The sequence below is a fragment of the Staurois parvus genome, unplaced genomic scaffold, assembly GCF_062004578.1.
Source record: "Staurois parvus isolate SC_StPar_1 unplaced genomic scaffold, SC_StPar_1.0 ptg000206l, whole genome shotgun sequence".
NCBI lineage: Eukaryota > Metazoa > Chordata > Amphibia > Anura > Ranidae > Staurois > Staurois parvus.
The window spans coordinates 496,825-524,594 of NW_028318002.1; the positions used below are offsets into that span (position 1 = coordinate 496,825).

Here is a 27,770-nt window from a genome sequence, read left to right on the forward strand (position 1 = left end):
TGTACACTGTACTGCAAAGGCTAGTTATAGGTTGGACTGGTTGCCACTTTTTTGTAAAGAAGTATAGCCAAACCCATTTTATTTAATCTCCTGTTTTCCACTGACAGCGAGCTAAAGTCTGCTGTCGACTAACGTCACTTAGCCGGTCCAGGCTCTGAAAAGATCCCCGCCATATGGTTGGGATCCACCCAGAAGCCAGGACTGGCACCTGACTCAGCCTCTCAGCGATCTGCTGAGAGTCAGAGCCAGCCCCTCCTGCCCCCTGAACAGTCCAGTGCTCCAGTGAGCCGGTGATTGACAGCTGCATCCACCTAGCTGAGTATAATTTTTTTTTTTTTTTTTGCTTACCCCGTTACTTGATAATTTTGACATTGCTGAAGATAAAAAGTAGTCTTTTTTGTTTTGTTTTTTAGTAAGTAGACACAGTTTCTGGTACAAATTATGGAATCGTTATTTACAAATGAAAAAAAATTATACTTTGGGGCAATTTTTTGGCACTGGAGAAAATTGCAAACTAATAAATATTAATGGTCAAGAAATTTGAAAATCAGCAGTAAAATAAGTGGAGAAGGGGAGGAATTAGTAGGGGTTAATAAGAATGCAATTAAAAATTTTTTTTTTTTGACTTTTAAGGTTTCTTTAAGTGATGCAATATGCAGATCAAAGGTCACACTTTTAGTCTGCATATGAATAAAATAGTATATACAATTAAACAATACATTTTAACTTTTGTATTTACACTTGCAAATATGCAAATTATTATTCTACAGGTTTTATCTAGCGCCAACAGTTTACGCAGTGCTTTACAACATACAGTAAGGCCAGACAGTTATTAAAGACAGACTGTTACAATACAAGTTAATACAGTAGGAATCAGAGTGCCCTTCTCGATACAAGAGGCAATAACTGTGGGGGGGGGGGGAGCTGATGGAGAAAATAGAAGTACAGTTGTTAGGTGGAGGCGGGATAGGCTTCTCAGGGATGGCCTAAAAATTGACAGAGCAGGGAATAGTCAAACAGATTGGGGTAGGGAGTTCCAGAGGATGGGAAAAGTCCTGGAGACAAGCACGGGAGGAGGTTACATGGGAGCTAGAGAGCAGGAGGTCTTGGGAGGAACGAAAAGAACAATTAGGTTGCTATTTAGAGACTATGTTATTGATGTAGCTCAGGGGCTGAGTTTTGGATGGCTTTGTAAGTTGTTTGGCTTCCGCTCACCTAGCACATTAAATTCAAAATACAGAGGAGGAATCAGCAGAGAGGGGTAGCAAACACTGAACGGGTAGGGTGGATGAGTCTGGCAGAAGCATTTATGATGGACTGAAGGGGGGATAGCCTATGTAAAGGTAAGATAGTCAGGAGGGAGTTGCAGTAGTCGAGGCAAGAGATGACCAGGGGTGTCACTGGTTAGGAGGAGGCGTATATTAGAGATGTTGCGGAAGTTGAAGCGGCAGACTTTGGACATTGACTGGATGTGGGGCTATAAGAGTTTGCAGTCCAGGATTACACCTAGCACCTTGGCATGTGGGGATGGATTGATAGTTGAAAGAGAAGCCAAGGAAAGGGGCATGTGGGGGAGGAAATATTATGAGCTCTGTTTTGGGTAGATTGAGTTTGAGAAAGTGGTGTAACATTCAGTCTGGTATGTCTGTTAGTAATTCAGTGATGGAGTAGTAGATGGACTGGGTGGAGTGATAGATTTGGGTGTCATCAGTGTATAAATTGTATTGGAAGCCATGGGAAGCTAATAACTGACCCAGGGAGGAGTTGTAGATTGAGAATAGGATAGGTCCAAGAAAAGAACATTTTGGGACCCTGACAGAGATAGGAAGAGGAAGTAGAGTTGCAAATGTAATTTTACACAGGAGCAGTTGCATTTTGATGGTCACTTCTGCAAAGCATTTCCTTACTGTCATTTTGACAAGTGACTGCTGCTAAAAATGGTGAGGGATCGGCGGCAGGGGTAAAGGAGTAGCATATACTGTAAGGGATGCATCCTTAAAACTTTGTTGAAGTATTTTAGGGCATGTCCCTTACGTTCAAAATCTTGAAGTAGTTGAATAGACCAGTAGACCTTTTTATTCACCTATCCCTCAAATCCTTCCTCTCCTTTCTCTATATTCCTTTATCACCCAAAACCCCACCCCCATCCCTTAATTTTTTTTTTGGAGAACATTTTTCCTGCCTACCCAGACTTTGTCCCCCTCCAACCCTTGTCATCCTAGTCTTCTGCCTTTGAATTCTCTGTGCTTTGGTAGCAGTACTAGATTCATTCAAAGGTATAGGTGAGCAGGTTACCAATTAGTATACTGATATTTAAGAATTTTTATTGATGCATTCATGCATTGGACTGTAAAAGTCTTCTTTGTATCTTTTGATATTCTTTTCAAAATATGTTAAATACTCCTCCATCTTGGTGAAAAATATACATAGATTTGTTCAGAAAATGACATGGGTAAGACTTTGGATCTTATACAGAACTGAAAGTGAAAGCTTCCCATCTGTCTCTTGGATAATGTATAACAACCAGACAGATGCAAAGTTTTTTGTTATTAATTTGTCATTTTCCTGTAAAATGTTTATTAAAATTTTTATGAATTGGCTGAGACAGCCCTTTCCTTTAGATAATTGGCCTTAATTGTATGGTTTAACCTTTTATTTTTGGTATAAAGCGCTTGGCTTTGTCTACTCTTTGTCACGGATACTTTTTGGCATACAGACTTTCTAATGGGGTCTTCTATTGTCAACCTCTTTTTTGAAAAGGTTGATTGACTGGCTGTAATTCTTACCCTTTGGCGTTAATACTTTTGAGTAACTAACATGAAACATGTATGCCTTGAAAGGTCCATGGCAGGAGCCCTTTTTTTGTCTATTTGTTCTGGATTATTGAAGTAATTGCTGAAGTAAGATGATCTGCATGAGCTTCAGAAATCCAGCATTTGCAGAATGCGTAGTCAGCAATGACAAACTTTCTAGAAAGATTTTCTTTTACACAGCCCAATTCCAGCAAAACAAAGACCTTTTTGAGACCTCCGAACATCTAATAGGAAGTAAGGAAGCATGAAACCGAGAAGTTCTCTTTCTATACAGTGTTTCGATATTCAGATATATCAGAACTACAGTACAGTCTACAATGAGAAAACGTGTCATGTCTAAAGAAAACCGTAGTAATGCTCTCTGGTGTTTTTAGGTAATCATGATGCAAGTTCCTCTTCAACTGGTAAGATTCATGTTACCTCAACATAAACCATGATAGTAATAATTTTCTCAAGAAAATATAATGGTGTAAGCCATATGACACCTTTGCCCAGGGCCCTTCTTATGTCTTGAAACACAATTCTAGAATCCGTTTATAGCATCAGCATTAATACATAAGAATTTCAATGAAGCCTGCTTTAAAAGTTACATAAAATGGAAAAGTACTTTTGGATTAGAAAAAAATCCTATAACTCATCCCTGTCTGCTCTCCTTATAAACTCTTGAAATGTAAGTGAAATTAGACTTGCCCAGGTTTTTAAAATTAAAACTGTAGGTACAAAATGTTTAGAGACATCCTTTGCTCTCCATGGCTCAGTCCCATGTATTCATGAGATTCTTGTAGGATGCCATGCAAGGTTGCAAGTCTGTGGTGGTTGTTCTTTCTTTTTTTTTTTTTTTTTTTCCTAGGGATGGCCTTCTCAGAAATAGATTTGAGGCCTTTACCAACACATCACCAACAATGTCACAATCCAAAAGATAGCAAGTAAGAAGAATTCATTGTTAGGATTTACATACACTTAAGGACTATACATTTAAAAGTAAAGAAAAAATAATAATAATCAACTGCAGAATAGCAGTACCATTTTTCACAGACTTTTTAGAAAATAATAATTATTGTTTATTTTTATAGACCATCCAAAAAAATCAGGATGGTTAACAACCTTTGACAACCCCAAGGCTTAAGTGACAAAGAACATAGACAGCTTGGCCAGTAACGTCACTTCTTTGCATCTAAGAATTGTGCTTGTGTAAAATTGTGGTTTTATTCAGTTTATCTTCTTAATCAAACATAAAGCATAATGTTTTTGTTTCTAACAATTGTCTCCTAAAATTACAGCTGTGAAATTAAATCTAATAGCAAAATAATTATTATGCTATTACCTTGCTTGCCATGCTTGTACACTTTTGTTCTGTTTAGTTTTATTCATAATTTAAGCAGGAACTGCTAACATTGATAAAAATTTCCTTGTAATGAAGCATAAACACTCGTAACCTTTCATTTTAGAATATTTGAACACTGCAATTTGCCTAATTACTTTTAAATAGTAATATAAGAACAGTGTATAAAAGAAGACTACCTAGAAGGTTAGGAATGCCATCATAGCTTGTTTTTAATTTTCGGGCAGAACAGGGCATGTTTTATGCAAATGATCTTAATATTTTTGCAGTGCTGCTGTACATGCAGTTCAATTTCATAAACAATAGATTGTTCTAAGCATGTGGCAAATTGCAAATGTCTTTTGTGCCTAATTGTGGAATATTTGTACCTGATGATGAACTCTCTAAAGTGTTACCAAACCCAGGACCCTGCATTCACTATATATGATCTCCCACAGTACATAGAACATGGAAGTACAATTATTTTAGTAAATATAAACTGCTAAATACCTTTTCTCATCAACAGTGTATAGCAGTCTTGTGACTTCTATCATTGTCCAGCAGAGCACTGGTTAAAGCTTTTAGGAGGAGTTTTCAGTCTCCCCTGATTGTCCTATGAGCAGTGGCGGACTGACCATTTGGAAACTCTGGCACTGCCCGAGGGCCTGGGGTCAGTAGGGGGGGCCCATGAGATGCCCCTGGTACCTTTTTCATAGGCTTTTTTGAGTTTGGGCAAGGACACAGGGGCCCCATGATCCCCTATTGCCTGGGGGCCCCATGAGGTGTCAGTCAGCCCCTGCCTATGAGGCTGCTTAACCCCTGACCCTCTGTCTTAACAGTGCTGATTTAGTCCTGTACTAATCACATCCACCCTTCCAAAGAGAAAAAAAACACTGTAGCAATACACCCCAAACTGAGCATGTGCAGCTTTTGCGCCCAAGGCTCTGTTCTATCAGTAGATTGATTGGGGACAGTAGAAGAAAGGGAGGATCAGAGAAGACATGATCAAACATCCTTTTTACACAGTGTGAAGGATTAACCCCTTAGGTTTCACAGTGAGTATACCAAGCATGCTTTACTGCATATACAGAGTGATTTCACTGTTTTTTTATGGGTTTAGTAATTCTATAACTCTATACTGTCCATAGAGGTGAAAAATACGCCATTATTGCAAGCATGCCCCAAAAGCCTTGGAGAGCTGTAGAATGAGTGGTTTTGTCTCTTATTTTGGCAACAGACATCCAGATGTGCTGGCTTCAATGTGGATTTGTGCTTCCAAAAGTGGATTCCTATTAATGCACGTGAACCAGTGATGTAGTGCGTGAGGAGAAATTGTTATTTTATGTTCTTAGTTATGAATTACCAGGTTTTATGCTATGGGATCTCTAAGAGGAGGTGGAAACTAAGCTGTCCCTATGTTCTCAGGTGAATTCTATGATAGATGTGACAGCCATGTTAGGGGTGATTAGATACAGCTGGCGCTAGATATGTGCAAATTTTAATGTGATTTGTATGTGGTTCAAGTATATTTACTTTACATTACTGTTATGGCTAGTATTATTCAGTAAATGCAGTGTTCTTTTGACACCAGTTTGAGAGTCGTCTCAGATCATTCAGGAATTATTTTAAGTAAATATGACCTGCAGTCGATGTGCTTCAAACTGCTTTTGCATTTACAGTCTTGTATAGGAAAAAACAATCTGAAGCAATAAAAACAAAAGTTGACACAGGGTCTTAGTCATTACAGGCTTTAATGAGAAGTATGGCAAAATCATTTTTCCATCCTGTGTTAATGAACAAGATTACTATTAAACTATGGATTGAAGACATTGCAACCCTATTTATGTTAATCTAAAATCATAATTGCATTATTTCTAAGATGGTCCAAAGTTCCTTCCCTTTCTGAAATCCAAAATTATGCAAACCAATTGATTTAAATAATTTATGTAGGTCTCATTAGAAAATTTTAGATATAAGGAATAATTTTTAGATTTTACTAGTAGTTCACCTTTGTCCTCAGAACTCTTTGGTCGCACAAGCTGTCACTTTAAGCTCTAATTACTTCTACACAGTGGTGGCTTGGCACTCCCAACCTACAATTATAATATTAGACAGCTATGCTGGTAACAATAAAAGGAAATAACCCTGCTGTGAAATTAGAAGCTGCTATATTGAGCTGGTATATTGTGCCAACAATCTTGCCATATGGAGGACCTCGTTGTGCAAAACAAGTCTATAAAGGCAATCCTTGGGGGTCTGGGTAATGGCAACCAAAAGTCCTTTCAACCAGGTTAAAGTGGAACATTACCCATAACTTGAAAAAAATAATGTTCTTTAACAAGAAACATACATTTCACATTATTAATTATGCTACTAAAATTAGTGTGTGCTGTAAATTGCCTCCAGCATTATTCCAGTTTCTTCCTGCTGGAGGCTGCCATTTTTCTGAAGCCCAGAGTTCTGAGTCAATAAAATGGTGGTTTTGCAAATTTTTTTATGTCACACGGTATTTGTGCAGCGGTTTTCAAATGTGAATGTTTTGGAAAAATTTAATGAATTTTAGTGCACACAATATAATACCCAATTGTTTGGCAAAATATAATGTTATGCCAAGTAAATGGATACCTACCATGTCACTCTTTAATAATGTGTATGCCCGTAAAAATGGCACCAGACTACAGTGTTTAAAAATCTCCATAGGCGACGCTTTAAAAACCTTTACAAGTTACCAGTTTAGAGTTACACAAGAAGTCTGATTAAATTATTGCACTTGCTATAACATACACGACAATACCTTACATGCGTAAACGCAAGCACGGCCTAAGTATGTATTTGCCTTTGGCCATGAGCACGGAGGGATGGGAGTGCTTTAAAAAAAAAAAAAAAAGTATTATTTATTACATATTTTTATTTTTAAACGGTCTTTAATTTTTTTTTCTCAACTCTATTGCTATCACAAAGAATGTAAACATCCCTTGTGATTATTGTTTTTATTATTATAATACATGATTTATATAGCGCCAACCGTTTTCAGAGTGCTTTATAATATAAAAGGGGACAGTACAATTACAACACAGTTAAATACAGAAGGAACAAGAGGGCCCTGCTCATAGAGCTCACAATCTTAAGTGTGTGTGGGGGGGTGGGGGGGGTGGTGGTGGTACAAAAGGTAATAGCTGCAGGGGATGATCTGATAGAGGTGACTAAAGTACAGTTTTTAGGTGGAGGTGAGGTAGGCTTACCTAAATAAATGAGTATTCAAGGATCACCTAAAAGCGGACAGGGTAGAAGCTGACCGACATACTAGGCAGGGAGTTCCAGAGGATGGGAGAGGCTCTGGAGAAGTCCTGAAGGCAAGCGTGTGAGGAGGTAACAAGGGAGCTGGAAACAGGAGGTCTTGGGAGAAATGGAGAGGACGATTTGGGCGATATCTGCAGATGAGGTTGGTGATATAGCTGGGGGTGATGTTGTGGTTAGTATTCTGAATTTTATACGATGGGGTAGGGGAAGCCAGAGAAGAGATTGGCAGAGAGGGGCAGAAGTAACTGATCAGTTAGTAAGCTGTATTAGTCTAGCAGTAGCATTCATAATAGACTGAATGGGGGGGGGGTAGCCTGTGCAAAGGTAGGCCACTGAGGAGGGACTTGCAGTAGTCAAAGTGGGAAATAACCAAGGAGTGAATAAGTTGTTTTGTGGTGTCGTTAGTCAGAAAGGGGCGAATTCTGGAAATGTTGCCGAGGTTAAGGCAGCAAAATTTAGCCAGTGATTGGATGTGGGGCCTGAAGGAGAGGTCAGAGTCTAGGATTACACATAGCACCCTGGCATATGTTGAGGGACCAATGGCTGTGCCAATGGTCTCACTGGAAAAAGTCATGGGGAGGGTATCGGGGATGATGAATTATTACAAGCTCCGTTTTAGAAAGATTGCGTTTGAGGAAGTAGTGTGACATCCATACTGATATGTCACTCAGTAAATTTATGGTATGTGAGGGGGCAGTTGAGGAGTCAAGAGATAGATCTGGGTGTCATCAGCAAAGAGGTGGTATTGGAAGCAATGGAAGGTTGTCAACTCTCCCAGGGAAGAGGTATACTGAGAGAAGAGGAGGGGTCCAAGGACAGAACCTTGGGGTACCTCAACAGAAAGAGGAAGAGGAGTGGAGGGAATGGTGTTGTATGTGACACTGAATATGCACTGAGATAGGTAGGAGGAGAACCAGGAAAGAGCAGAGTCATGGAGGCCAAGGGAGTGGAGTTTGGTGAGGAGGAGCGGGTGGTCAACTGTGTCAAAGGCAGCAGGAAGGTCTAAGAGTAGGAGTATGGAGTACTGGCCATTGGTTTTAGCAGTTAGTAGGTCATTGGTGAGTTTTAGTAGGGAAGTTTCTGTGGAATGTTGTGGGCAGAAACCAGACTGTAGGGGATCAAGAAGGTTGTTGTCAGTAAGGTAGCAACTCATTGGGGTCCAGTGAAGAATTTTTGGAAATGGGGGTGACCAGTGCATGTTTGAGTGGGGAGGTAAAGGTGCAGGAGGAGGAGAAGGATAGGTTGAAGTTGTGGGGCAGGAAGGTGGCTGCAGTAATTGTGAGGGGACAGGGTCCAGGGGACTGAGGGTGAGCTGGGCAGCGGAAAGGAGTTTGGCAACATTCCTCAGTGGCAACAGGGTTGAAGGAGGAATGTGTTTTTTTTTTTTTGTTTTTTTTTAAATAACTGGCAATCTCCTGGGCAGTAACAGGGATGTTTAATTTGTACCGCCCAATGCCTGGGACATGTAGTTCCGGGCACTAGGCGGGTAGTTTTTTTTTTTTTTTTTTTTTAACACTTTAGCCATACTGCAGGCAAGCAGCAAGGCTAACCTGTTAGGTAGAAGCATTCAGGCGGCTCCGCTGCCACCGATTGCTTCCTGTCCCCCCCCCCCCCGTGTACCTCTGTTCTGCCCGCTATGTCTCCCGGGCTCTGCTTGCCCATCTGTGGTCCCTGGACCAATTCAGCTGGTGCCGGTGTGTAGAGGGTGCCTCTTCTTGTCCTGACCCGGAAGAGATGTTACAACGTCACTTCCAGGCCCCTGTTGACAGATTTCTCAGCCATCGTTGCCAGTAAAGAATGTAATGCAGTGCATTACATCCAGTTTAGTACAGGGGAGACACCCAAGCACAACCCCCCCCCCCCAAAAAAAAATTTTTTTTGAGGCCCACACATATACGCATGCATAAACCTAACAGCACATGCCAGAGTACCTATGCAAAATTGGTTTGTGATACACATGTTCCATATCGGCGAGCATGCCAGAGTGTGAGCAATAATTCTAGCACAAGACCTCCTCCGTAACACTAAACTGATGATCTATAAGGGGCTTTAAAAGTGTCGACCTATAGAAAATATAAGGTACTAAAGTTAGTCACCATTTCACGAGCATGCAAAAATTTAAGGTTTGAGATGTTGAATATCTATATACTTGGTGCAACCTCAACTTTTTTACATTTTACAAAAAAAAAAAATGGGTAATTTAATTGCTGTTTTGTGCTCTAAAATTTAGTCTATTTTTTTTACTGAAATTTTGCGTTTCCTAGACCTTAGTGGTAGTTCCAATTTATGTCACACGATATTACCACAATTTTATTCTCTAGGGTTTTTGCTTTCAGAAAATATTTTGTTTTGGCGGTTTTATGTAATTTTCAGGCCTAAAATTATTTTTTAAACGTGCAAAAAACACAAAAAGAGCCCATCGAAATGATAAAGGATAAGCCTGATACTCCCCTTTGCTGACTAGCACCCAATCGGTGCTCATTACACTGCAAGGGCTCTCTCCTCCCTGCTAGTCCCCGGGTGCAGTGCTGGAGGCAGGCAGGGAGGGGGCGATAATTAAATTTTTAAAATATTAATTGCTTAGGTTGTCATAAAGCCCGTTTTTGTTAATTTAAAGCTCCAGACATACAGTTTTGGTTGAAATTTATTTTTTTTTTGTCCCTGAACAAGTGGTTATTTCAAAAATTTCCACACCCCTAAGTAAGCAAGTTGGTGGAGGTGGCTGCCAAAATATGTGTGTGCTGTAAATTGCCTCCAGAAATGTTCCTGTTTCTTCTTGCTGGAGGCTGCCATTTTGTTGAAGCCCAGAGTCCAGAGTCAATAAAAAGTCCTGAGCAGCATTAAACCTTTAGGCATTCAGCAGATAGGCCTCTCCAAATTTGGCACAGTGCCTAAAGATATAGAGCAATTGAGCATGTGCAGAGCTAAGTGAGACAGTGTATTACTAGACTTTAACTACTTCCCTACTGGGTCAATTCTGACATTTTTTTGCCAGAAAATTACTTAGAACCCCCAAGCATTATATAAATTTTTAGCAGAAAAATTTTTTTTTTTCTGAAGAAGTCACGAGGTACGTGACGTAACGCGTAGGCAAAGCTAAGACGCAACTTCCGGTATCCGGAGTGTCGCACTTCCGGTGTGGGACGCCATTTTCCTGGTTATCAGGAAGTATCATCAGAGGTTTGCAGTTTGCCCATATAGGGACGGAATTGCCGCTGTACAACCGAATGTGAGTTACTTTTTGGCTATATGATATTAAACCCTTACATATTGGAAATACTACACTATGGAGGATCTGTTTTTTCACTCACTATTTCTGTGAGAGAGAGTTTGCAGACAATCGCTGGTGAGGAGCCTGTGAGGCATAACAGTGAAGGAGTGGAGGAGGCCTGATAGGAGGAATATCAGGAAGGTGCCAAACCAGGAATTTTGAGGATCCAGGGTGATCCTAAAGGCTTGTGGGCCCCTAGGGGTCGCAGGAAGGAGGTGAGCAGGCATTGCAGCCGAAGTGGAAAGAAGTGTGTTGGTTCACGAGTGGCACTATCTATATATAAACACTGTGCATGTATATAGAGAACACTTGGAATAGATGGATTTGAATTGGAATATTGGACATTGAATGAAGTTAAAGTGGCACCATCACCCGATATTTATTTATTTATTTATATATTTTTTTGAAGTGGCACTATCACAATATATTTTTATGGAATATGATTATAATATTTGTAAGAGAGTGATATTTACGAGGGTATTTAGTGGTCTAAGAGCACTGTGAGGATCACAGCACTTATCACATTAATTATATTATGTATTATTCATTATAATGGTACTGTTTTATTTGTATGTTTAGCGCTACACTAATTTATTAGTATTTAGTTCGATGTAGGAGAAACTGGCAACAGAGATTTTCTTGTATGCTCCTCCATAGATACAGTACGTGAGTGTGTGTTTTCTCACACTGGGAAGGGAAGTGGCACACCACGTGAGAATAAGGCAAAAAAAATAAATCAAATACAGTTACTACATCTAAGGAATGGTAAGCTGAAACATATAAAAAAAGGTTTGGTCTTGTTTTATATGAATTTTTAGCAGCTCAGGAAAACAAATGCTCTTCTATGCCATTAAAGTTACTAAACCCAGGACCCTGCATTCACTATATCTGGTCTCCCACAGTACACAGAATATGGAAGTGCAATTATTTTCGTAAATATAAACTGCTAAATACCTTTCCTCATCAGCAGTATATAGCAATCTTGTGATTTCTATCAGTGTCCAGCCGAGGACTGGTTAAAGCTTATAGGAAGAGTTTAATTCTCCTCTGACTGTCCTATGAGGCTGATTGGCCCTGTGCCGATCACTCGCAACCCCCCCCCCCCAAATAAATCTTCTGCATTGCACACCAAACTGAGCATGTGCAGCGTTCCTCCTAAGGCTCTGTTCTATCAGCAGATGGATTGGGGACTGTGGAAGAAGGGGAGATCAGAAAACTCAGTACCAAATAGCCTTTTTACACAATGCGGAGGATTAATGCCTTAGGTTCCACTGTTGGGTATGACAAGCATGCTTTACTGGTGAATGGATGGACACTGCTCAACTGAACCCAAGAGTCCAATGTTAAGGAATGACCTCAGCCGCTGTTTATGCTTTACTGCATATACAGACTGATTTTACTGTTGTGGGTTCAGAAACTGTTTAACTGCATTTTGCTAAAAAGGAACAGACACCTTCAATAGCTAACTGGAATGGGCTAATAAATGCAGCCCTAGCCACTGTTACTGTATGGGTTCTTGGATATGACCGTATTTCAGGCGTACAGCCGCAAAATGTACATTACAACGCTTATGGGGCCCAGGAGCCATAGCTGCAGTGTATTTTAGCCCCCAGACATGCATTACAAAAACTGCCGGCACTTGCAAACTGTTGTTATGCTTTGCTGCATGTATGCTACATGTGTAATTGCAAGTGCTGATGTTTATGTGCATATAGCTGCCTACGGTGGTTTTTGTGATGCATATCTATAGACAAAAATATGCTGCAGCTGTGGCTCCCGGAAACTATACAATAGCCATCATGTATTCTCTATGGTCATACATCTTTAAACATGTCTCACTTATCTCAGCCATTACTGCCTGGCAGACACTGTCAGAATTACCGCCATATCAGCCCATGTAACTGCTATGGATTTTGAGCCAGAGAAGAGGAGTTGTAGATGGGACCTAAGGGATGACAAGTGTTAGGCCAAAGATCTCCTGTATTGCCACTCACACCGGGCTGTCTGACTCAATCTAAACCTCCCTCAATGCGGGACCCACACAGGATTTGATAGCTCACTTGATCAGCAGTGTCATTTGTAAACACAGAAGCCAACAGAGGATGCTATCTCTCAGAGCTGCACTACCACTGCTTAAAGCAGAGCTCCACCCAAAAGGGGAACTTTAAGCCCTGGTCCCCCGCTCCCCATAACAAATTGGCACCTTTCATCCAGCTGCCTAGGCGATTGGAAGCAGATGTTCTCCTTACCTCCCCTCCCTCCCACAGTCTTCTGGGACACGTGATAGGTCCAAGGAGGCTCTGGGACCATTCGCAATGCTCAGCGCTGCTCGCACATGCATAGTGGGCACCCAGCTGTGAAGGCTCAAGCTGTCACAGCCAGGTGCCCACACTTTAGGTGCCAGCGCTAGGGACAGAGGACAGCCGTTGACCCCTGCTGCAGGGAGCACATCGCTGAATCTTGTGACAGGTGAGTGGCTGACTTTTTTTTTTTTTTTCATAATAGGCTGGAACTCCATTTTTAATTTTGTGTAACCTACTTTACATTCTGTATTCTATGCCATCTCATTCTATACGCCATGCTGTACATTTCCTATTCCACACCGCCTCATTCATTATGTTATGCTGTATGTTCCCTATTCCACACTGCCTCATTCTGTAAGCCATGCTACTCATTCCCTATTCATGCTTTACATTCCCTTTACATCAATGTCATCTCATTCTGTACGCCATGCTGTACATTTCCTATTCCACACCGCCTCATTCATTATGTTATGCTGAATGTTCCCTATTCCACACTGCCTCATTCTGTAAGGCATGCTACTCATTCCCTATTCATGCTTTACATTCCCTTTACATCAATGTCATCTCATGCCATATGTCATGCTGTACATTTCCTATTCCACACTGCCTCATTCATTATGTTTTATGTTCCCTATTCCACACTGCCTCATACTGTAAGCCATGCTACACATTCCCTTTTTATGCTTTACATTCCCTTTACATCAATGTCATCTCATTCTGTACGCCATGCTGTACATTTCCTATTCCACACCGCCTCATTCATTATGTTATGCTGTATGTTCCCTATTCCACACTGCCTCATTCTGTAAACCATGCTACACATTCCCTTTTCATGCTTTACATTCCCTTTACATCAATGTCATCTCATTCTATACGTTATGCTGTATATTTCCTATTCCACACCGCCTCATTCATTATGTTATGCTGTATGTTCCCTATTCCACACTGCCTCATTCTGTAAGCCATGCTACTCATTCCCTATTCATGCTTTACATTCCCTTTACATCAATGTCATCTCATTCTGTACGCCATGCTGTACATTTCCTATTGTACACTGCCTCATTCATTATGTTATATGTTCCCTATTCCACACTGCCTCATTCTGTAAGCCATGCTACTCATTCCCTATTCATGCTTTACATTCCCTTTACATCAATGTCATCTCATTCTGTATGCCATGCTGTACATTTTCTATTCCACACTGCCTCATTCTGTAAGCCATGCTACACATTCCCTATTCATGCTTTACATTCCCTTTACATCAATGTCATCTCATGTCATACGTCTTGCTGTACATTTCCTATGCCACACTGTCTCCTTCCGTATGCTATGCTATATGTTCTCATTTTTGCACTGCCTCATTCATTAACAGTGGATGTTATTTGTTATGAAGTGCATTTTACAATGACAAAGCAAAAGTCATACTTCAAGAAAGACTTTTTTTTTTTTTTTTTTTTTTTAACATGTGCATAACATTAAGAGAGAATCTATGTTCAGCAGTAATAGGTTACATAGTTTTGCATCATGTAAGATCATGCATCATGAAAGTAATCAATCCTTCTGTCCTTTTTGACACTGTGAGGTAGATTTAATAAAGACAAATGCTGTAGCTGTTCTCATTGCAAGGGAAGTTGCAATCTGTAAGAGCATTTACCCCAGAGCTTGGTGAATGTGGTGTATTTTCACTTTGCAAAGAATACCCAATAATATTCAAGGAAAATAATCATTAAAAAAAATTTTTTTTTTTGTTTGCACATGAAAGGATGATAGAAGCCAGCAAAGCTTCTGGGGAAAATTCTCTTGCAAAGTGATCAACATTTGGGAAATCGACTGCTGTGAATTTGGCTTCTTTTCTGAAGCAATTGGCTTGCTAAAAAAAACTGTGCTGTTTTGTTTTATTTATTGTACAAAATGCTATTTTGAGTAATGGTATATTGGTGTTCAGCTACCATATTCTTTTTTTGTAATGTGTTATTGGGATATAGTGCTGTAATGTCAAAAGAATGATCTTGTCCTGTACTTTAAAAGCCTCATTTACACTGCTAGTGTCAAACTTACAACGATTTTTCAGTGCTACCATTCACACTGTGCTTTTATCTGCGTTTTAGATGTGGTTATTTAAAGTGTTACTAAACCCAGGACCCTGCATTCACTATATCTGGTCTCCCACAGTGTAAACTGCTAAATACCTTTTCTCATCAGCAGTTAGAGCAGTCTTGTGACTTCAGCAGAGCACTGGTTAAAGCTTGTAGGAGCAGTTTTCTTTATACTCTAGGACATGGGTGTCAAACTGGCGGCCCTACAGCTGTTGCCGAACTACAAGTCCCATGAGGCACTGCAAGATTGACAGTTATAAGCATGACTCCAAAAGGCAGAGGCATGATGGGACTTGTAGTTTCGCAACAGCTGGAGGTCTGCCAGTTTGACACCCCTGCTCTAGGAAAATGTGAAACCTCTGACCCTCTGTCTGGACATTGCTGATTGGCCCTGTGCTGATCACATGCACTCTCCCAAGAAAACAAAAAACCTCTAGCCATACACACCAAACTGAGCATGTGCATATGACTATGGATTAAGTCTGTATCAGGTGGTCATTTCAATAAGAGGAGGGGCAGAGCAGAAAGGATCAAACAGCCTTTTTACACAATGCAGAGGATTAACCCCTTAGGTTCCACAGTGATTATAACAAGCATGCTTTACTGCATATACAGACTGATTTTACAATTGTAGGTTTAGTAACACTTTAAGCTGTGTTTGTTGAAAATAGAATTCTGTTTCTCCAGGATCTGATTAGAAACTCTAACACTGCAGACTAAAGGTCAACATGGCAGCCTTTATTGACAGAGTACATCATGGAGGATATTTTCCAGTATACCTACAGTTATATAGTGGAGCAGCCTAGTAATGTGGTTAAAAGAGAAGTGCGGGTTTTCAAAAAAACAAACAATCATACTTGCCTAAGTGGATGCAGCATCGGTCTGATGCTGCATCCACCTAGGTGAGTATGATTGAGCAATTAAAGACCACTGATCTCACGGTTCTTGGTCTTCAGTGAACTCTATGGGTTCTGTGATCTGCCCCTCCAGAGCTCACTGGAGCAGTTGATGTGAAGGGGGTGGAAGTGGCTGGCTCAGGATCTCAGCTGCATGCTAGCAGACTGAGCCAGCTGCTGGTCAGGCATCTGGGTGGATCCTGACATTATTGTCGAGATCCCTACAGAAGCTGGAGCAGCTTTGTAACGTCAGCCATCAGCAGGCTTTAGCCTGGTGTCAGGTGATTCTGGGCCCACAGGAGTGCAGAACTAATTGTACTCCTGTGACCCACAGGAGAAGTATAACCAAAAAAGCTTTGGCCATATGTCTCCTTTAAATTCTGCAATTGTAATGGCACAGTTCTTCTAAATGTCATGTGTTAGACTGTCACCACATACATATCACAAGGAAGGCACATTGACAGTAGTGTTTGCTTGTTTTCCCTTCAGCAATTCAGTTTGGCTGCCCTCCAGGGGACTGGCAAGATATACTCCATTGCAGTGCAGAGGCGGCTGCCACTTGAGTCTAGGACACATTCTACAACTCAACAGAAACCTCTGATGTGCGCTGTTGATCCTTATATGAACCACACTGCTGGACAGGTTCTTCGCCAACAATTCTTGGTAAAAGGGCCGTACAAAGCAAATTTTAGTGGGTAGTACTTTTTCTGTATGTACTTTTTTTTTTTTTCCGTACATAGACTATGGTGTATACCTCTGGCTGAGCTACCAATAGCATTTTTGTTTTCTAGTGAGTCATTGTATAGATGTCAGTTTGGACGTAGGTAGAGATTTTGCAGTAATTTGCTTATAATGAGCACATTTTATAGTTTGCTTAGTTTCTCGAAAGTTTTTTTTTTTTTTCCTTTCTTGTTTTAGAACTTGAAGTAATTGGAAGAGCTGCAGTGATTTCACTGTGTATACATTGAACAGACTGCCGACCTCGTTACTTTCCTGACCACATTAGTACTATACATCACATTTCAATGAGCTTTGAGGATATTACTAAGCACTGGAATGCTTTGAGACCACAAGTGCATTTACTGGTAGAAAGAGGAGCTTTTTATAGAATAAGTGAAATGCCTATTTTTTTCTCCCCACACTGCAGATGGAACTAAACAAACCACCTATGCATTTCTAGCAATGGCTACTATTTTTTGGAAGGAGCTCAGGATTTAGTGCCCCCTTGCCATAGCAGCTGAGTTATAATATAAATGTTAGTTTTACCTTGTGTTTTATGTATCTATAAGTCTATGTGCTTGTATTTATATGCTTGTGAAAAAAGAAAAAAGATTGATTTTTTTTTTAATTGTAACACTAGTTGCTGGCTAGTACAAATTTACCATATATTTTTAGACCCACATATTTAAACCCACAGGATACAATCATTCATGTACACAGGTATCAGACTTGGAAACATGCCCAACATGGTATGCATTCAGGGACAATTAACTTGTGTGTTGATATGAGTTGCTTTTGCATTCAACATTACCATTCAAGACCAGTTTCCACACATACAAAATGGCCATATACATAAACTGCTTCTTCGGTAGAAAGTTCTTATTTGTAAAGGACAGGAGAAAATTCTGAAGGCTGCTATTGCTTACATTTCCTTCTTAAAATGCTAATTGCCTGACTGTCTCAATTTTGCTGTAAATTTAGTAGTTTCCAGGACAGGTTGAAGTAAAAAATCTCTTTTCTGACTCATTTGCTGTATACCTGTCTCAGGTCTTTGATTCAAAAGTATTAAAAGCAAGCACCATTTCAAGGGAATACGGAGTAATGGAAGCCATTTCTTTCTCATGTGGGTGTCCTTTATGTGCTAATACTTAACTGCAGTAACCCAGAGCAGACAATCAGTAGTACTTAGTGTTACTAAACCCACAACAGTAAAATCAGTCTGTATATGCAGTAAAGCATGCTTGTTATACTCACTGTGGAACCTAAGGAGTTAATAGTCTGCATTGTGTAAAAAGGATGTTTGATCCTGTCATCTCTGGTTCTCCTCTTCTCCTGTCCCCAGTCTATCTACAGATAGAACAGAGCCTTGGGGGCAAGCTGCACATGCTCAGTTTGGTGTGTATTGCTAGAGAGGTTTTTTCTTTTCTTGGGAGGGTGCACATGATCAGCACAGGGCCAATCAACACTGCCCAAACAGAGGGTCAGGGGTTGTGCAGCCTCATAGAACAATCGGGAGAATGACAACTCCGCCTACAAGCTTTAACCAGTGCTCTGCTGGACACTGACAGAAGTTAAGACTGCCCTAACTGCTGATGAGAAAAGATTTTAGCAGTTTGTTTACTAAAATAATTGCATGGCCATGTTCTGTGAGATACCAGATATAGTGATGCATGGTCCTGGGTTTAGAAACACTTTAATTGTAAAGGCTTTTTTAAATAAAATTCTGTTATACTTACCTGCTCTTTGCATTGGTATTGCACAGAGCTGGCGCTATCCTCAACTTCCTCCAGGTGCTTTCTCAGAGTTTCCCATGATAAGTGGAAAAGAGCAGTGATGGTGGATATGGGACAACGCTGGATCAGTGGTGGAGTCAGGTAAGTGTTTAGGGACAAAGGGGGGATCCAGGCATTGGATTTTTTTTTTTCTTCACTTAGTCAATAGAATGCATTAATGTAAAAACCACTTAGACTTTAGAACTGAACTTGGGGGCTTGGAACAGTTACATTCCAAATGGTGGGTGGAGGTGCCGGGACTGGATGGAGAGGACTGGAAGGATATGTGGGAATATCCTTGCCTCCAATTGGTTTCCTCCAGGGATAAGTTGATACTTTTTAAAATTCTGCAGTGAATCTCACACTACAGAGGCTACACTGTAAAATATATTCTACCATCTACCCTAATTGCTGAAGGGGTATGGTCTGGTTTTGCAGACTACGTGACCTGTACATGTTTTACGATTTCCCCCCTGTACAGGGATTTTGGTTTGAACACCTTTGTTTTATCGCTAATGTGACTACTATCCAAATCCCAATGCAAGTAGAAACATGTCTGTTGGGCTTGGTAGAATCGGTCGTCTCTGCTAGAGCAACCAGGGCCATCTTGGGTGTTCTCTTATTTTATGCAAGAAAATTGTTTGGGTTACAATGGAAATCAAATGTTGCCCCCATTTTAGACTTCTGGAAATCCTTGGTGAGCTCAGTAATCCCTTTTTTACATGGCAAAATATCAATTGTGCGTGTGTCATAAAAAGGTTAATAAAGTATAAGATTTCTGTATTAATTAGATTCCACTAATGTATCCTATATTGGGACTGTCACGGATCCACGATCGCCGCCACCAACATGCGACAATCGCACGACCGCGACTAACAGTAATACGTCACGCCCACGGCGTCAGACCCCAGACCTTTTCACCAAACTCGTGACCGAAGGACCGGCTGATCTAAAACCGCGGTGTGACACGCGTAACAAGGCCACACTCAGCTGCACCCAGCACAGCAATTGCCCAGCTAATGGACTACAATCGGTGCCTGCAGCCTAAATGCGCTTGTTACTGGGTCGGGTTAATTACGCAACTAACCCTCTACTGCCACCACCACTTTTGTTGGAGACTGGAAAACTCCCGTTATCAAATATACACTATAATGATTGAAATATTGATCTATATAGCACAGCCCGCGGACCTGTTATACAGAGATATACCAAACAGTAGCGTCTCTTCAAAGGCAGGGATTCGTGAATTGCAAGTAAGCGCTTAGAAACAGTTTAACACTTTCAGAAAGAAAGATTTATTACTAAAAGAGTCAAAACAGGTGCAATACAATATTTACAAAGAGATGTCACAAATATATATATATATATGTATATAAAGACACAGCAAAGAAATAATTAGGAAGAAGATTACAGGGTTAAGTTACTTGCCCATATGCCTGGGTTTGCAGATTCCAGCTGCAGAGCAGGGTGATTTCTTGATCTCCTTTTGTTACGATGTTAGCTGCGAGATCTCTTACACTCTGGCTCACAGGCTTGTCTGCCTGTCTCTCTTAAAATCCCTCTCAAAGGGAGGGGGGCTCTGACTATAGTTTTGGGAGTGGTCATTGGGAAACTCTGAATTAAACTACCAGCTTCATACCCCATGATATGAAACATACAGTTGACTTGAGGAATGTGCAATTACTCTGGTCAGTTTGATGATGTGTGGGCTTACACCGTTTTGGGTCAATGCTTCCCAGCTCTCTGAAAAAGGCTGGCCTTATCAGAACGTAGGTGAGAAAGGTGACAGTTTTCCCAGACTGCTGGCGCCACCAGGGATGTCTTAGCCTGGTTGACCTACACCATCCGTCAGGAGATAACGTTTGCCTCTCAGGACTGGAAAGGGGGGATGTGAGGAATGATTGAGGAATACCTCAAATAACAGAAAGGAACAAGAAAAAGAAGAACTCCGCTTCCAGCTCGGATGAGCTAGTTTCTTACAGGGACTACCTCAGATTAAAGGGTATCTCCATTAGTGGCAACTTTTCAGTAATTCTGGTGCGCAAGGGATACTGTTACATGCTCTGTTAGATCTGCTTTTTAAGAACTATGTAAATTGGCCCTAGTATGTGTATATGAATGTAAGCTAGGGACCTTAGATTGTACGTCCCTTGAGGGTTAGGGACTGATGTGAATGTACAATATATATGTAAAGTGCTGCATAAATTGATGACGCTATATAAGTACCTGAAATAAATATAATAATGTAGTCTCTTATCTGACCAATAAAGAATTGATATACCATGTTATGTTTCCTTCTGCTCCTTACCATTCTTTAATGAACATGAGAGCATGTCTTAGTTTTGATACTTATATAAGCTATACTGCCTTGTTTTATTGTAAAGTGCCAGGGTGTGCCCAATTGACTCTGTTTTGCACTCCAAACACTTTAACAACCAATAAAAAGAAGTTGGATTTGGGGATAATCAAATATTGTCTACATACAAGTGCCATATATTCGTACATATGGTGTGTTTTGTGTATTTATTCTAAATGTGTGCAAAAAACCAGTGTGAAGTTTCACACTTTTTTTTTGCACACGTTTAGAACAAATGTGTGCAAATGTGTGCAAAAAACTCAGTGGAGGAGTTTCCTGTAATAAAGACTGGTCACTGCTGTTTCCTCTGTGCAGAGTGACTGGTCTTGTCTCCTCCCCCTTCCTAGGGTTTTCTGCAGGCAGCCTGTAGTGGGTGGAGCCTACTTGGCCCCTCCCACATCAGTGATAATGCCACTGCCTTTTAGAAGGCAATTACCTGGGTTTTCAAAGGCACTTGGTGCATAAAAAGTGGATTTATGTGTAGTTTTGTGCCTGTAAATCCGCTTTAAACTTAAAGCAGAATTATAGGAAAAACTTTTTTTTTTTTCATTTTGGGTAGTGCAAGGAATGGTTATAACCCCTGACAGATTTTTTTTTTTTTTTTGCCATCTGTGCCCAGTTGCGGAGAATTCCCTTCACTTCCTGTCCCATAGCCAAACAGGAAGTGAGAGGAATTCCCGACAAATAAACCCCAGGTCACCAGAACTGGTGTCCCCATTGGAAGATTCCCCCTCTAATACTTTTCTGGGGACAACCCAAAATGTGGGATTTTCTTTTATTTTCACTTTCAATGATAATGATAAACATGCCAAATAGGGTGGGTGAATCTCCCTAAATGGGACGCAGACAGCAATACAAAACTGACAAGTGTTCTAATACCTTTCCACTCTATCCAAAGCTAAATATAAAAAAAAAAATTGCCTTTAGTTGTACTTTACGTCAAATACAAGTTAAACGTGTACACAGTGTAGTTGTATGGTTTATTCTGCTTAAGAAATACCACTTTAGAATTTAATGAATATGGCTGACCATGATATTCAAATGATAGCATGTTGTGTACAGCTCTGTACATACATACATTTTATGAACAACAGCAACTCAGACACAAAGTGCCAGGCCACGTAAAATGACAGAGCGGGGTCAACACATGCTGAAGCGCACAGTGCGCAGAAGTCACCAACTGTCTGCAGAAACAATCGCTTAAAGACCTCCAAACTTCTTGTGGCCTTCAGATTAGCACAACAACCGTGCATAGAGAGCTTCAAGGAATGGGTTTCCATGGCTAAGTAGCTGCATCCAAGCCTTACATCACCAAGTGCAATGCAAAACGTCGGATGAAGTGGTGTAAAGCATGCCGCCACTGGACTCTAGAGCAGTGGAGATGTGTTCTCTGGAGTGATCCGATGGATGTGTCTGGGTATGGCAGTTGCTAGGAGAGCGGTACTTCCCTGACTACATTGTGCCAAGTGTAAAGTTTGGCGGAGAGGGGATTATGGTGTGGGGTGTATTTACAGGGGTTGGGCTTGGCCCCTTCGTTCCAGTGAAGGGAACTCTTAAGGCGTCAGCATACCAACACATTTTGGACAATGTCATGCTCCCAACTTTGTGGGAACAGTTTGGGGATGGCCCCTTCCTATTCCAACATGTCTGCGCACCAGTGCACAAAGCAAGGTCCATAGAGACATGGATGAGCGAGTTTGGGGTGGAGGAACTTGACTGGCCTGCACATAGTCCTGACCTCAACCCAATAGAAAACAATTGAGATGAATTTGAGCGGAGATTGCGAGCCAGGCCAGTCATTCTTCATAGAGATTATGGTTTCCATGTCTGTCAAGAGCTAACAATATTGATCAATTATATTTATCATGCATCTGTGCTAGACAGCAGCAAATCTACTTGCGCAGTTGACCACAGTACAAATGTGATTTTTGAATATACTTTGTTTACTCTGAATACAAAGTAATCCTATTACACACCATGCACACTTGTAATCTAATGTTCACAAAGGTTGACATTCATGATTCCCTTATGGTGCTAATGAGTAGTATACAGCCTCAGCAGATAAATATATGTGGATAGTATTACAGGATAGCATTTAGATACTTCCTGTGCTTTTTAATGGAAGTTTCATAAACCACAGATCTGGCATCCTTGAGCTTGTTCATTTTCCAAGATTCTGTTTTACACATCTGTCTAAAAAGCATGGGGTATATACAGTGGATCCTTGGTGAACAGTAAATAGAGTAGTGACAGTAGTGACAAGATTTCATACTTAAACTCAGATCTCTTGATGCTTCAATACACTTTTTAGAATACAGGCTTATCTAGATTTATCGCAAGACCATTGTCTATTAACCCCTACATAATGGAGGGTAAAACAAACCTTAATGCCCAGACCCAATTTTGCAGTTTTGACATGTGTTAGTACAACCGTACATATGATCACAACCAGGGGCGGACTGACAACTCATGGGGCCCCTGTGTCCTTGTCCACACTCAAAACACACCCAAAAAAGCCTATAAAAGGTACCAGAGGCATTTTATGGGGCCCCCTACTGACCCTGGGCCCTCGGGCAGTGCCCGAGTGCTCGAATGGTCAGTCCGCCCCTGATCACAACTACTTAGTGTATCCAGGTGGACAAATTGGGCTTTAGTTTGGTGGTAAATAGTAATGTACATTTCCTGATTTTTTTTTTTTTTTTTTTTTTTTTTTAAATCAAAATAGGCCCAAAATAGTAATAAAATGTAGCTGTATATTTCTTGCTATTATAGCTTACCACCAAAGAACTATGCAAAATAAATTCTCCTGATGATGGCAGTGACCTCATATATTAGTTGTTGTACCCGTATTAAGGCCCCGAAACTATAGTGTGCATTTTGGTTTTTTTTTTTTTTTTTTTTTTTTAATCCTTCCTAAAACATACACTAACTGACGATACTAATTTTAAAAAATGCCGTTTTTAAAATCCTACTAAAATATACTGACTCTGACCTTTGACCCTTACCTTGAACCTAACACTAACCCTGACACTTGCCTAGATCAAACCTTAATCTAGCAATGTTTTCTTTAAATTGAATTTTTTTTATTATCTTTTTTACACACTTTTGTTTCTTTACATCCTTCTATCCTTCAATGACAAGGCTGTCACAGTGATCAGGTGACCAGGAACCAGGAATCACAGGTCCCAGTCATTAGTATGAGACCCAGGGCTCTCAGTGAGAGCTCTGTCTCTGTGCTGAGAGTGCGCTATGTGGCACACTCCCAGCACTAACATGAGAACATATATATATGTGGCCCCCAGGTTTGAAGTCCACCTCCTGTATGCTGCATATATGTGTTACTGTGTTATAAAGGGGATAAATTGTATTTTCACTTTTTCAGCCAAATTGGGATAACACCAACTTTGTATTTCATATAGCATAACTAACTAAAAAAAATAAAAAAATGCAGATGACATTTTTATAGATGCTCTATTCTGCACCTTCCAGAAAGGAAATATTCTAGGTGGCTCTGTTTGTTTGAGGGAGCTGGGCAGCCCCCTCATACATTACACGTGTTTGGACTGTGCAGGTAGATCTTCATTATCAGCTGTAACCTGATTTCCACACTGTCTGTCCTAATAAATGGTTAGAGGTGTAGAGGCTGGGCTTCTTGCATCATATGATAACACGGACAGACTTTGGATGGGCTTACTCTAAAGCTGGCCATACATGGATCGAAAATACAGTTGGCTCAGCAGGGTCTACTGTTTGATTTCTGTACAATCAGCCTGTTGGAGTTTCCTGATCGATCATTGCTGCCGGCTAAAGCTAGCTAAAGCTAGCACTGATCATTGCATTTTGACAGGGAGGGAAGGCTCATCGCCATCAGAACACAATAGCAGGGAGGGTTTAAAAAAAAAATGATCTGATTCCCCCATCCACATACTCAATGTGGATGGGGGAATCAGATCGTTATTTAAATGTGAATGATGCAACACTCATATCATTAAAATTCTTATATTAATAACATTAAATTCTTGTAAAAATAATATACTGTAGCTTTTTAGCAGTGTGCATAAGAAAGGTTCCATAAAACATATGAACTATAACCACTACTGTGTCAATGTCAAGATTCTTACTTACAATGAAATTAAAATAACAGCGTATTATTAAACAAGTAACTTTACACTTCAAAATGTCTCCACAGCTGTGCGCACATAAAATCCTTGAATTCCTCATGATGTGAAGCTTCGGTCTTTTTCAGCCAATATACCAGTCCACTGACACCCAAAATTGAAACCACGCTCTCCCTCTCCTTTGCCTCTCTTTCAAGGAGTCTCCTAGTTTGATCCATTTCCAACATGTGTCACCGATTCCTTTATACACAATTTCCTGCTCATAAAAAACCCATATATTAAAAGAATAACCAAGGATTGCAGATAGTGTGTTTTAGATATGGCAGACTTTAATATAAAAAAAACACACATTCCCATTATTTTAGTGCACAATACCGACAAGCACATTGGAGCATATAAGATCATTTCTCTGTCAATGCTCTAGTGCTGATCTCAGCTGAAACACTCCTCCTGCATCAGAGGCCTTCACTCATTTTCCTGCATAAACCATGGGAGCCGCCTCCTGTATACTCCATTCCAATGTATTTAGTCAAAATGACTTTATCAAGGGTTCTTGTTTAATAATACCTTGTTGTTTAATTTTTTTTATGCGTAAGGATCCTATATTGACACAGCAGTGGATATAGTTTACTTGTTATTTTGTATGCACAGTTTTTTTTATGGAACCTTTTTTTTATGCACAGTGCTGTATAACGAAGTGGTGCTTAGGATATATTACCATTGAGAATTTGAGGGTATTACTATGATAAGAAATTGAATAGGAGCACTGCATCATTCACACTTACATTTTTATGGCTTCATAGGCTTATTTTAGATGTAGCAGCTAAATTACTGTGGTGTTTGGATTTTTTTTTTTAGCATGGAATGGGGAGATTAAAAAGTGGAAATATGCTTTAAAGCAAATCATCTCGATAGTGGTAGACTCTTCATGTGTTTTGTTTTTATCAGACTGTTGGAGACATTTACTATTTTTTTTCCTGTATGTGAAAAATTGAGAATTATGCTAGCACTAGTTGTCTTCTAAGCATTTGAAGGTACTGCCTAACTTCATTTTTAATGCCTTTTTTCTAAAACCCATGTAAATGTATTTTTTGGCTATTTCTAATAGATTTAATTTTATTTAGTAATTACAGGTGTATATATAGCACTGTCAATTTACGCAGTGTTTATACTGTATACTGTACATTTATAGTCTCTGCTGTCAAGTAGCTTACAACCTAAAGCTGGCCATATATGGTTCGAAAGTAAGCTGGTTCAGCAGGAACTGGCCAAATTTCTATCAATGTATGAGCAGGCTGATCAGTTGATCTATTTGGGTACAACTAACCTGTCAATACAACCAGCCTGTCAAATTTTTTACATGCAATTACTGCGGCCATAGAAAGCTCCCCACGCTCCCTCTGGCAAAATACAGTAGCACTGTGGGAGGCATTCCCCCATCAACACAGTCCTTGCTGATGGGGAAATCTAGCTATTTTCCTTCTTTCCATCCATAGTGACAGGAAAGAAAATCAAATTATATATTGGTTGCCTAATGTACCTATCTCATATTCCTACAAACACATACTATGGCCAATTTAAACGGGAAAATAGCTCTAGAAGCACATCTTTGCAAGGACAGGTGGAACATGCAAACTACACGAACACAGTGTTGCAAAACAAATACAAATAATGTGTGTATTTTTATTATATGTTAAAGAAAATATATTAATTGTGCATATTGCAAGTAATGGTATGTCATTAGAATATCAAAAATAAAACCAATGTGACCTATATCGCCTATGTAAAATAGTTTTTCTGTGTCAGATTGTCATGGACCTTACATGTTACTATGTGCCTGTAGGCCCAGGAAGGGCTAAACTGCATAGTCTAAGGAACTAGTATTCATCAGTGGACCCTGTGTGAGATGATGTGCTTTTCTGTGGAATGAGTCCCATGTTGCAGTCCTTGATTACGCACAGGCCAGCAATAGCTGGCAGAACAAATGTAAAGTACATAATCAAGAGTTGAGAAAATTATCTGTTACAGACAGGTGGTTGGGACGTGTGTCAAAGCACTATGATAATCCAGGTCAAAACTAAGTCTTCAACATGAGTCAGAAACTAGAAAACTGGACCAGGAACAAAATGACGGAAGCTGGAACTTCAGGGCAGAGTGAGGTCTTTGCAGTTTCAAATTGCATTGAGGAAGTAGGTTTGTGGCCCCCAACTCAGCTAAAACTGCAGGACTAACAGGAGTTTCAAGGAAGAAAGATGGCGGAACAGAGAAAGCAGCAGTAGACAGGGAGGCTTTGTAAGAGTCAGCTTGCCTCTGCCGAGACATTGGGGAATTTATATCATTAAGGGCAACTGCAGACACAACCATATGTCGGGTTTAAAGAAAACAATCTTACAGTTTGCAGCCTTGTGTGCTCATATTGTCATACAGCTTCCGTATGACTTTTAATCTAACATCGAGAAATTCATGATATACTTTATTTTATAGGATATTCTGTGATGCTATAATGAACAATACTGGTACTGAAGTGGGATAGGTGAATCTTCAATCATAGTCATCTGTCATTTAAAATGTATCTAAACTCAAAAACAAAATGCAATATATTACAGTTTACCAGTCCATGGATGCATTCTGTCCTGGGCTGACTACCATCACTCACTGTACTGTACTTGAAAATAGCATTTGTCACCATAGGCTACTCTACTGATTTGGACTATAAACACCTTACACCCCCCCACACACACATCTACATACATAGCGGTGAGGAGTTTTGTATCTCACAGGAGAGAGCTGTAAAAGCTGGTAAT

General features: G+C 40.2%; 1 protein-coding gene across 8 annotated transcripts in view; it reads left to right on the forward strand.

Moving 5' to 3' along the window:
* The window catches only part of CAMKK1 (calcium/calmodulin dependent protein kinase kinase 1), a 323,389-nt gene that overhangs the window by 58,014 nt on the left and 237,605 nt on the right, over window positions 1-27,770 (forward strand). The window lies entirely within an intron of this gene.